Raw genomic sequence first — 12,351 nt, forward strand, 5'->3', positions numbered from 1 at the left:
TTTTTTTCTTTCTTCTTAACAGTTCACTCTTTCTTTGGGAAGTGGTCCTTACTGTCTGCTGGGTCTACACTGATATTTCCCCGGTGAGAGTTGAATGAGTATGTGATTTACACTTGCAGTCGGCACTGCAGTGTGCTGCTCAGGCCCCCCACTTCAGGACTGCAGCTAGCAGTTGTGATTGGCTGACAGCTTGCACCTATGTCCTCCTGCTCCCATAACCCTCATGAAGAGAAGCCATCTTGTTTAAGGTCACGTCCCTTTCCTAGGAGCAGCCAGAACACAGTTTTATTTTATAACTGTAACACCTGGAATTCTCATTAGAGATATACTAGATGACAAATTTAAGCTTTCAGAAAACAAATTTGTGTAAATTTGTAATTATTCTCTTATTTTGGCATTGTCATTTAATTTTAATAAAGGATAAAATATGCAGTAAAGATTTAAAAAAAATGATGGGCTGATGTGGGGGTAGGAAAGTCCAGCCCCCTTCCCTTTTTTTTTTCCTTTTTCTTTCTTTCTTTCTTTTTTCCCCCCTTCCTTATTTTGGGACTTCTCTGCAGGGCCATCACAGCTCCAGAGCACCCTGTGGAATTAACAGAGACCTCTGCTGTGACTGCACTGCAGCTTGGCTTCTCCCTCTGCCTGAATCGGCAGCTTTTGTTTCTGCACAGATGTTAATGCCAAGATCATTCCCTAATAAACCTCCTGCAGGCAATTCTCCATCTCTGAGCCTGTTTCCCAGGGAACCCGACCTGCAGCAAAACTTTCCCCTAAACAGGACTGTTGTTTTATTTCTCATATGGATTATTGTTAAGGGATAAGTTCATATTTTCATTCCAGGAATTGATATGTATTACTTTTCAGAGACTTTATGTATTTAGAAATTTTTCTGTGCATGCAAAGTGTACAAAAGAATTGAAAATGTTTTGAACTCCATTGGAACAAAATAGCAGTGAGAGAGCTCTCTTCAGGTTAACCCTGAAGTTTTGGTCATCAGGTTTAAATTGACTGCCAACCACACAGAGTGGCCATGTGGTGGAGGGGAAAGTCTGAGTCCAGAGGTCTTGATGAAAAAGGCCAAAGGGTCAATCTCTGTATTGTTTGGTTTGTTTTCCGTTCTTTCCTGGTCTCAACCTGTACTCTAACCTGGCCAGTCCTATCAAAAGTGTTCTCTTGACCTGTCCTTGGAACTGGTGAGAGTGTGTAGATAACCACTGCAAATCTGTCATCATGGCTAGGAAAACAGTCCCTGGCACCTGCCCCACCATGTATGGAGAGCAGAACATGTATCCAGATCAACCCAGGAGAAGCCAACTTGGGATTTTGCCCCCAAGGGGAAGAGTAGGTAGGTTTCCCCAATTTGTTTTTTTTTCAAATTTAGAATAAACACAATTTTCCTATATTTAGTAGCTTGTTTTACCAACAAGGAGAACCAATGAGTAAGGTACAGGGAAAATAGCGTTAAAAATGTCTTTGGCTTAAATATTTTGTTAGGTTGAGCTGATGACTGCAAATCTATCAGAAACATTACTGTTTTTGAAAATGAGCAGGCTGGAGAATTAGTGAAAATTCAATGTAAGTATTGAAAAGTAATGGGATGCCCCTTTCATTCATATAGTAAAAGTGTATTTTACTTTAGTATACAACAACATGGGGGAAAACTGAATTCCTTTTAATAGAATATTATAGCATAGAAAAGAATTTAAATCTAATATGTTAGAATAATACCCCAAACTCTATTTTTGATTGACTGGGGAGCTTGAGGCTTACTAATTTGACAGCTATAAAACTTATATCTTTGCATTGTTGTTTCGTATTGCTATGCTCTGCCGTAAAATATATTCATTGTTATCGAAAAAAAAGTAATGAGAATTTGTATCTATTTCATTATCATATATTATATTATAAAACATGCACACATATATACGTATGTGTATATATGTGTGCATATGTTTTATATCTGTTTATATGATTTATGCACACTGACAAAGGTTGGAAGAAATGTTTTGCTAAAAGCAAAACAATTTATTAGAATGGTGGAATTTGAGTAATTAGAACATTTTTATTAGTATTTTTATTATTGTTTGAACAAATTAATATTTAAAAATAAGTATCATATGGACTTCCCTGGCGGTCCAGTGGTTAAGACTTTGCCTTACAATGCAGGGGGTGCTGGTTCGATTCCTGGGGGGGAAACTAAGATCCCACGTGCCTCGTGGCCGAAAGGCCAAAACGTAAAACAGTAGCAATGTTGTAACAAATTCAATAAAGACTTTAAAAATGGTCCACATCAAAAAAAAATCTTAAAAAAAAGTATCATAGAAAGAATGAAACAAGTCAATAAAATAAAAATGGAAAACTATAGAACAGGCAGATCTTGACATTTGAAATAAGAACCTGGTGCAGAGAAGCACTTAGGTAGAATATAAATTGATGACAAATTCTATTACTATGCCCAATATTATGTCTGGGTTGGGCTTTAGCCTGGATTCAGATGCTTTGGGCAGGAATGATGAGCTGGTGGGCCTGGTAACCTGCAGGCATCTATTAGCTTGAGCTGATTTGCTTGGGTTGAAAGGGTATGCTAAGGGGAGGAGGAAGGAAAAAGAAGGATGGTTTGGTGCCAGTCTCAGATAATGACCCCTGGCCTGGCCCCGGGGACTCCTGGAACAGATGGGGCTGCTTAAATGAGGGGAGGAAAATGTATATGTGTGTCTGTGTGTGGGGTGTGTTGGGGGCCAGCAGAGATGGAGGGAAAGAGGACCGAGCCATGAAAAGGTTGTGGCAGGGGAACTGAACTGTGAACACTTGTGAGCTGCCCTGTCCCTGGTACCCTGCCAGTCCTCAAGGAGAATTTAACTGGGGCCTGAAAGCCTGCAAGAGCAGATGCCAGTTGAGTCAACGGAATTGGAGCAACTGCTGGTACAAGTTAACATTTACGAGCATTTACTGTGCCCAGGCTTCGTGCTAAATTCTTCACAGTCTTAGCTCTATTAATCCTCCTGAAATCCCATAACAAGAGTACTTCTACCTTTTTCAAACAAATGGAGGAAACTGGGGCTTAAAGAGGTTAAGTCACTTGCTCAAAAAATGGCAGAGCTGCAAAATGTTTCTCAATTTTGGGTAATTCTCTTGGCGCTTTTTTTTGTGTGTGTGGTACGCGGACCTCTCACTGTTGCGGCCTCTCCTCACAAGCTCCGGACGCACAGGCTCAGCTGCTCCGCGGGATCCCGGGGCACAAACCTGCGTCCCTTGCATCAGCAGGCGGACTCTCAACCACTGCACCACCAGGGAAGCCCTTGGCTTTATTTTCTTAATGGGAAGCTTTTAAGTTGGTAAAAGCTTGAGATCTGAAGACAGATTTGGGTTTCTGTCATGGCTTTGCTGTTACCTGTCTGTGTGGTCTTGGACATGTTATACAACCTCTTTGAACCTGCCAGAATTGTTGGAAGGATTAGAGATTATAGACACAAAGAAAAATACTTAATGATAGTTATTATTATTTTTATATCATTTAAGATGAAAACCTAGCTAATGACTATGAATTCATTGGTGAATTAGTGACTGTGTACTTTTCAGCCAAGAGATAAAAGTAAACTCTGACCATAGGCTATTATACTTAATAGATTAATTACACAAACAAATCTTTTTTTCTATATTCATTTATTGTTAATGTGATGGTTAACTTTATGTGTCAACTTGACTGGACTAGGATGTCCCAGGTATTTGATCAAATATTATTCTGGGTGTTTCTGTGAGAGTGTTTCTGGATGAGGTTAACTTTTTTTTAAACCATTTTTTAAAAATTGATGTACAGTTGATGTACAATATTATATGAGTTACAGGTGTACAATATAGTGATATAAAATTTTTTTTTGTCAATCCCAAACTCCCTAACTATCCCTCCCCACAACTCTTTTCCCCTAGTAACCATAAGTTTGTTCTCTGAGTCTGTGAGTCTGTTTCTGTTTTGTAAATACGTTCATTTGTATCATTTTTTTAAGGTTCTGCATATAAGTGATATTTCTCTTTCTCTATCTGACTTACTTCACTCAGTGTGACAATCTCTAGGTCCATCCATGTTGCTGCAAATGGCATTATTTCATTCTTTTTAATGGCTGAGTAATATTCCATTGTATATACATACCACAACTTCTTTATCCATTCCTCTGCTGATGGACATTTAGGTTGCTTCCATGTCTTGGCTATTGTAAACAGTGCTGCAATGAATATTGTGGTGAATGTATCCTTTCGGACCATGTTTTTCTCTGGATATATGCCCAGGAGTGGGATTGCAGTATCATGTGGTAGCTCTATTTTTAGTTTTTTAAGGACCCTCCATACTGTTCTCCATAGTGGCTGTACCAATTTATATTCCCACTAATAGTGAAAGAGGGTTCCCTTCTCTGGATGAGATTAACTTTTAAATTGGTAGATTGAGTAAAGCAGATTGTCCTTTTTAGTGTAGGTGGGCCTCATCCAATCAGTTGAAGGTCTAAATAGTATAAAAAGTCTGGCCCTCCTCTAAGTAAGAGAGAATTCCTTCTGCTTGACCACCTTAGAGCTGGGGACATTGGCTTTTTCATGCCTTCAGACTTGAACTGAAACATTGGCTTTTCCTGGGTCCTGAGACTACCAGCCTTCAAACTTGGACTGGAACTATACCATCAGCTTCTGGGTCTCCAGTTTGCCAACTCACCCTATAGGTCTTGGGACTTGTCAGTCTTCAGAATCACCTGAGCCCGCTCCTTGTAAGAATCAGTCTCTCTCCCCCCAACCCCCATACACACACCTTATTGGTTCTGTTTCTCTGCAGGACCCTGAGTGTGTATTCACTCAATATTGATCTAACGATGTCTGCATCCCGAGAGAGAGAGAGAGAGAGAGAGAGAGAGAGAGAGAGAGACAATAAGGCAGTCTGATTTCCTACTCTCATATAGTTTGTAGTTTTCAGCCTAGACTAGACTAGAGGGAGCGGCAGACCTTAGACATTTTATTGCAAATAGGGAGTTAAAATTGCAGTAAGTGCCATAGAGAAAATATCCCAGGGGCTCTAAATGCATAAGACAGAGCCCTCCTCTACTTTGGGCTTCCTTGAGGAAGTAACATGTGTGCTGAGTAAGCTGAGATCTGAGGGGCCAGTGGGCTTGATTGGAAAGCATCCTGGTTAAAGGCAGCAGCATGGGTTCATTCTTCCCCTGTATGTTCCAGAGCTGAAAGAAGACAGCTGTGCTGGAGCAAAGAGACCAAGTTAAGGTGATAAGTAACCTGTATATTCCCTTCTCTGCTGGTTTTTGGAAGAGATTGTATTGAATTGGTGTTAATTATTCTCTAAATGTTAGGTCGAATTCTCCAATGAAACCATCTGGGCCTGAAGATTTCTTTCAGAAGATTTAAAATTATGAATTCAATTTTCTCAATATTTACAGGGCTATTCAAATTATTTATTTCATATTGGATAAGTTGTGGTAGTTTGTACTTTATGTAGAATTGGTCCATTTCATCTAAGTTGTCAAATTTATGTGTGTAGAGCTGGTTGTAATATTCCCTTATTAACCTTTTGACATCTGCAATGTCTACAGTAATTGTAGTAATGTCTAAGTAAAAATCCTATTTTATTCCTGATACTGGCAACTTGTGTCTTTTTTTCTTTGTCAGTCTTGCTAAAGGTTTGTCAATTGATCTTTTAAAAGAACCAGCTTTTTGTTCCAGTGATTTTTTTTTCTATTTTCTGTTTTCAATTTCATTGATTTCTGCTCTTTCAAAAATTATTTCCTTCATTCTGCTTTCTTTGGGTTTATTTTGCTTTTATTTTTATTAATTTCTTGAGGCGAGAGCTTCTATTATTGATTTGAGACTTTTCCTCTTTTCTAATGTTAGCATTAGTGCTATAAATTTCTCCCTAAGTACTGCATTAGCTGTGTCCCACAAATTTTGATATGTTGTGTTTTTATTTTCATTCAGTTCAATGTATTTTTTTAAAAAGTTTCCCTTGAGACTTTCTCATTACCCCTGAAGTATTTGGAAATGTGTTGTTTAGTTCCCAAGTGTTTAGAGATATTCCTGTTATCTGTCTGTTATTAGTTTCTAGTTTGATTGCATTATGGTTAGAAAACACACACTGCATAATTTCATTTCTTTTAAATTTTTTGAGATTGGTATTATGGCCCAGAATATGGTCTATTTGGATTTATGTTCCATGGGTGATTGAAAATGATGTGTATTCTGCTATTGTTGGATGGAGTAATCTATAAATATCAATTTGTCTCATTGATTAATTGTGTTATTGAGTTCTTCTACATCTTTGATGATTTTGTGTCTGGTTATTCTATCACTTGTTGAGAAAGGGTATTGAAGTCTACAACTATAATTGTGGATTTGTCTATTTTTTCAATTCTATCAGTTTTTGCTCCATATATTTTGTAATTCTGTTGTGTGTTGCATACACACTTAAGATAGCTATGTTTTCTTGATGGATTGACACTTTTATCATTATGTAATAATGTCTTTCTCTATCTCTGACAATTTTCTTTGCTCTGAAGTCTCCTTTATATGATATTAATATAGCCACTCTGGCTTTCCTTTTATTAATGTTTGCCTGATATATCTTTTTCTACCCTTTTACTTTCAAACTACCTACTTCATTATATAGTCAACCCTTGAACAACATGGGTTTGAACTGCATGGTCCACTTACATGCAGATTTTTAAAAAATAGTAAGTACCGTAGTACTACATGGTCCACAGTTGGTTGAATCCAAAAATGTGAAACCATGGATACAGAGGAATCTCAGATAAGGAGGAACTGTGTATACAGAGGGCCAACTATAAGTTATACATGGAATTTTTTACTGCATGGAGGGTCAGTTCCCTAACCCCCACATTTTTCAAGGGTCAACTGTACATGAAATGAGTTTTCTATAGACAGCATATAGTTGGGTCATGTTTCTTAATCCACCCTGCCAATCTTTGTCTTTTAATTGATGTATGAGAACTTTTCCATTTATGTAATTATTGACATGGTAGAGCTTATGTCTTTCATTTAATTTTTTTGTTTTCCATTTGTTTTGTTTTCACTATGTTTTTGTTTGTTTCTGTTTTTTCCCTACCTTCCTATGGGTTGTTAAACATTTTTTAGAATTTTGATTTGATTTACTAATAGTGTTTCTCTTTTCATAACTTTTTAAGTGGTTGCTCTAGGTATTACATTACATATACATAACTTATAACAGTTACTGGTATTGTAGTTTTACCAGGTCAAGTGAAGTGTAGAAATCTTACCTCCCCTACTGTCCTTTTACCCTACCTGTTTATAAGTGCCTTAAATAATCCATCTACATACATTTGGAACCACAACAGACAGTGTTATCATTAATGCTTCATTTGTCAATTTAGAAAACTCAAGAGGAGAAAGAAAATGCATTGTATTTATTCATATTTTTACTTTTTCTGTTGTTTTTTCTTCCTTCCTGATGTTCCAAGGTTACTTCTTTTATCATTTCCTTTCTGTTAGAGAACTTCCTTTAACCTTTCTTTTAAAGTATATCTGATGGTGACAAATCCTCTTAGTTTCCTTTCATTTGAAAATGGCTAAATTCTTCCTTCTTTCCTGCAGGATATTTTCACTGGATACAGAATTCTGGGTTGACAGTTCATTCCCCTCAGTGTTTGAAAAATATTGGGTCACTTCCTTCTAACCACCATGATTTCTGATAAGAAATCTGCTATCATTAGAATTGTTTTCCCTTTAGGTAAGGTGGTATTTCTTTCTGCTTTCAAGATTTTTTTCTTTGTCTTTAGTTTTCAGAGTTTGACTATGATGTGTCTTGGCATGGATTTCTTTGGGTTCATCCTGTTTAGGTTCACTGAATTTCTTGCATCTATAGGTTTATGTCTATTGCCAAATTTGAGATATTCAGCCATTATTTAATTAAATTCTTTTTCAGCCCCACCCCCCCTTTTTTTTCCTTCTGGGACTCCAGTGACATGAATGTTAGATTTTTTTTTTTTAATAGTCCACAGGTCTCTGTTGTTCTGTTCATTTTTTTCTTCAGTGTATTTTCTTTCTGTTTTTCAGATTGGGTAATTTCCATTATCCTATTTTTAAGTTCGTTCACTGTTTCTTTCCTTTTTCCCTCTATTCTGCTGTTGAGCCCATCCACTGAGTTTTTAATTTCAGTTATTGTATTTTTCAGTTTTAACATTTCCATTTGATTCTTCCTTAAATTTTCTATTTCTTTGCTGAAGCTATTTTTTTTTTATCTTGCTTCTGCACTTTTACTATTTTTTTTTTAAATTTTATTTTTTTTATTAGTTTCTGCTTTATAACAAAGTGAATCAGTCATACATATACATCTGTTCCCACATCCCTTCCCTCATGCATCTCCCTCCCTCCCACCCTCCCCATCCCACCCCTCCAGGCGGTCACAAAGCACCGAGCTGATCTCCCTGTGCTCTGCGGCTGCTTCCCACTATCTATCTACCTTACGTTTGGTAGTGTATATATGTCCATGCCTCTCTTTCGCTTTGTCACAGCTTACCCTTCCCCCTCCTCATATCCACAAGTCCATTCTCAAGTAGGTCTGTGTCTTTATTCCCGTTTTACCCCTAGGTTCTTCATGACATTTTTTTTTTAAAATTCCGTATATATGTGTTAGCATACGGTATTTGTCTTTCTCTTTCTGACTTACTTCACTCTGTATGACAGACTCTAGGTCTATCCACCTCATTACAAATAGCTCAGTTTCGTTTCTTTTTATGGCTGAGTAATATTCCATTGTATATATGTGCCACATCTTCTTTATCCATTCATCCGATGATGGACACTTAGGTTGTTTCCAGCTCTGGGCTATTGTGAATAGAGCTGCAATGAACATTTTGGTACATGTCTCTTTTGGAATTATGGTTTTCTCAGGGTATATGCCTAGTAGTGGGATTGCTGGGTCATATGGTAGTTCTATTTGTAGTTTTTTAAGGAACCTCCATACTGTTCTCCATAGTGGCTGTACCAATTCACATTCCCACCAGCAGTGCAAGAGTGTTCCCTTTTCTCCACACCCTCTCCAGCATTTATTGTTTCTAGATTTCTTGATGATGGCCATTCTGACTGGTGTGAGATGATATCTCATTGTAGTTTTGATTTGCATTTCTCTAATGATTAATGATGTTGAGCATTCTTTCATGTGTTTGTTGGCAGTCTGTATATCTTCTTTGGAGAAATGCCTATTTAAGTCTTCTGCCCATTTTTGGATTGGGTTGTTTGTTTTTTTGCTATTGAGCTGCATGAGCTGTTTATAAATTTTGGAGATTAATCCTTTGTCAGTTGCTTCATTTGCAAATAATTTCTCCCATTCTGAGGGTTGTCTTTTGGTCTTGTTTATGGTTTCCTTTGCTGTGCAAAAGCTTTGAAGTTTCATTAGGTCCCATTTGTTTATCTTTGTTTTTATTTCCATTTCTCTAGGAGGTGGGTCCAAAAGGATCTTGCTGTGATTTATGTCATAGAGTGTTCTACCTATGTTTTCCTCTAAGAGTTTGATAGTTTCTGGCCTTACATTTAAGTCTTCAATCCATTTTGAGCTTATTTTTGTGTATGGTGTTAGGGAATGATCTAATCTCAAACTTTTACATGTCCCTGTCCAGTTTTCCCAGCACCACTTATTGAAGAGGCTGTCCTTTCTCCACTGTACATTCCTGCCTCCTTTATCAAAGATAAGTTGGCCATATGTGCGTGGGTTTATCTCTGGGCTTTCTATCCTGATCCACTGATCTATCTTTCTCTTTTTATGCCAGTACCACACTGTCTTGATTACTGTAGCTTTGTAGTATAGTCTGAAGTCAGGGAGCCTGATTCCTCCAGCTCCGTTTTTCGTTCTCAAGATTGCTTTGGCTATTCGGGGTCTTTTGTTTTTCCAAATAAATTTTGAAATTTTTTGTTCTAGTTCTGTGAAAAATGCCAGTGGTAGTTTGATAGGGATTGCATTGAATCTGTAGATTGCTTTGGGTAGTAGAGTCATTTTCACAATATTGATTCTTCCAATCCAGGAGCATGGTATATCTCTCCATCTATTTGTATCATCTTTAATTTCTTTCATCAGTGTCTTATAATTTTCTGCATACAGGTAGGTCTTTTGTCTCCTTAGGTAGGTTTATTCCTAGATATTTTATTCTTTTTGTTGCAATGGTAAATGGGAGTGTTTTCTTGATTTCATTTTCAGATTTTTCATCATTAGTGTACAGGAATGCCAGAGATTTCTGTACATTAATTTTGTATCCTGTTACTTTACCAAATTCATTGATTAGCTCTAGTAGTTTTCTGGTAGCATCTTTAGGATTCTCTATGTATAGTATCATGTCATCTGCAAACAGTGACAGCTTTACTTCTTCTTTTCCAATTTGGATTCCTTTTATTTCCTTTTCTTCTCTGATTGCTGTGGCTAAAACTTCCAAAACTATGTTGAATAAGAGTGGTGAGAGTGGGCAGCCTTGTCTTGTTCCTGATCTTAGTGGAAATGGTTTCAGTTTTTCACCATTGAGGACAATGTTGGCTGTGGGTTTGTCATATATGGCCTTTATTATGTTGAGGAAAGTTCCCTCTATGCCTACTTTCTGCAGGGTTTTTATCATAAATGGGTGTTGAATTTTGTCGAAAGCTTTCTCTGCATCTATTGAGATGATCATATGGTTTTTCTCCTTCAACTTGTTAATATGGTGTATCACATTGATTGATTTGCGTATATTGAAGAATCCTTGCATTCCTGGAGTAAACCCCACTTGATCATGGTGTATGATCCTTTTAATGTGCTGTTGGATTCTGTTTGCTAGTATTTTGTTGAGGATTTTTGCATCTATGTTCATCAGTGATATTGGCCTGTAGTTTTCTTTCTTTGTGACATCCTTGCCTGGTTTTGGTATCAAGGTGATGGTGGCCTCGTAGAATAAGTTTGGGAGTGTTCCTTCCTCTGATATTGTTTGGAAGAGTTTGAGAAGGATGGGTGTTAGCTCTTCTCTAAATGTTTGATAGAATTCGCCTGTGAAGCCATCTGGTCCTGGGCTTTTGTTTGATGGAAGATTTTTAATCACAGTTTCAATTTCAGTGCTTGTGATTGGTCTATTCATATTTTCTATTTCTTCCTGAGTCAGTCTTGGCAGGTTGTGCATTTCTAAGAATTTGTCCATCTCTTCCAGGTTGTCCATTTTATGGGCATAGAGTTGCTTATAGTAATCTCTCATGATCTTCTGTATTTCTGCAGTGTCAGTTGTTACTTCTCCTTTTTCATTTCTAATTCTATTGATTTGAGTCTTCTCCCTTCTTTTCTTGATGAGTCTGGCTAATGGTTTATCAATTTTGTTTATCTTCTCAAAGAACCAGCTTTTAGTTTTATTGATCTTTGCTATCGTTTCCTTCATTTCTTTTTCATTTATTTCTGATCTGATCTTTATGATTTCTTTCCTTCTGCTAACTTTGGGATGTTTTTGTTCTTCTTTCTCTAATTGCTTTAGGTGCAAGGTTAGGTTGTTTATTCGAGATGTTTCCTGTTTCTTAAGGTGGGATTGTATTGCTATAAACTTCCCTCTTAGAACTGCTTTTGCTGCATCCCATAGGTTTTGGGTCGTCGTGTCTCCATTGTCATTTGTTTCTAGGTATTTTTTTATTTCCTCTTTGATTTCTTCAGTGATCACTTCGTTATTAAGTAGTGTATTGTTTAGCCTCCATGTGTTTGTATTTTTTTTTTTTTTTTTGCGGTACGCAGGCCTCTCACTGCTGTGGCCTCTCCCGTTGCGGAGCACAGGCTCCGGACGCGCAGGCCCAGCGGCCATGGCTCACGGGCCCAGCCGCTCCGCGGCACGTGGGATCCTCCCAGACCGGGGCACGAACCCGTGTCCCCTGCATCGGCAGGTGGACTCTCAACCGCTGCGCCACCAGGGAAGCCCTGTTTGTATTTTTTACAGCTCTTTTCCTGTAATTGATATCTAGTCTCATAGCATTGTGGTCAGAAAAGATACTTGATACAATTTCAATTTTCTTAAATTTACCAAGGCTTGATTTGTGACCCAAGATATGATCTATCCTGGAGAATGTTCCATGAGCACTTGAGAAAAATGTGTATTCTGTTGTTTTTGGATGGAATGTCCTATAAATATCAATTAAGTCCATCTTGTTTAATGTATCATTTAAAGCTTGTGTTTCCTTATTTATTTTCATTTTGGAAGATCTGTCCATTGGTGAAAGTGGGGTGTTAAAGTCCCCTACTATGATTGTGTTACTGTCGATTTCTCCTTTTATGGCTGTTAGTATTTGCCTTATGTATTGAGGTGCTCCTATGTTGGGTGCATAAATATTTACAATTGTTAT

Source organism: Mesoplodon bidens, assembly GCF_964165515.1.
Source record: "Mesoplodon bidens genome assembly, chromosome: 11".
Taxonomy (NCBI): domain Eukaryota; kingdom Metazoa; phylum Chordata; class Mammalia; order Artiodactyla; family Ziphiidae; genus Mesoplodon; species Mesoplodon bidens.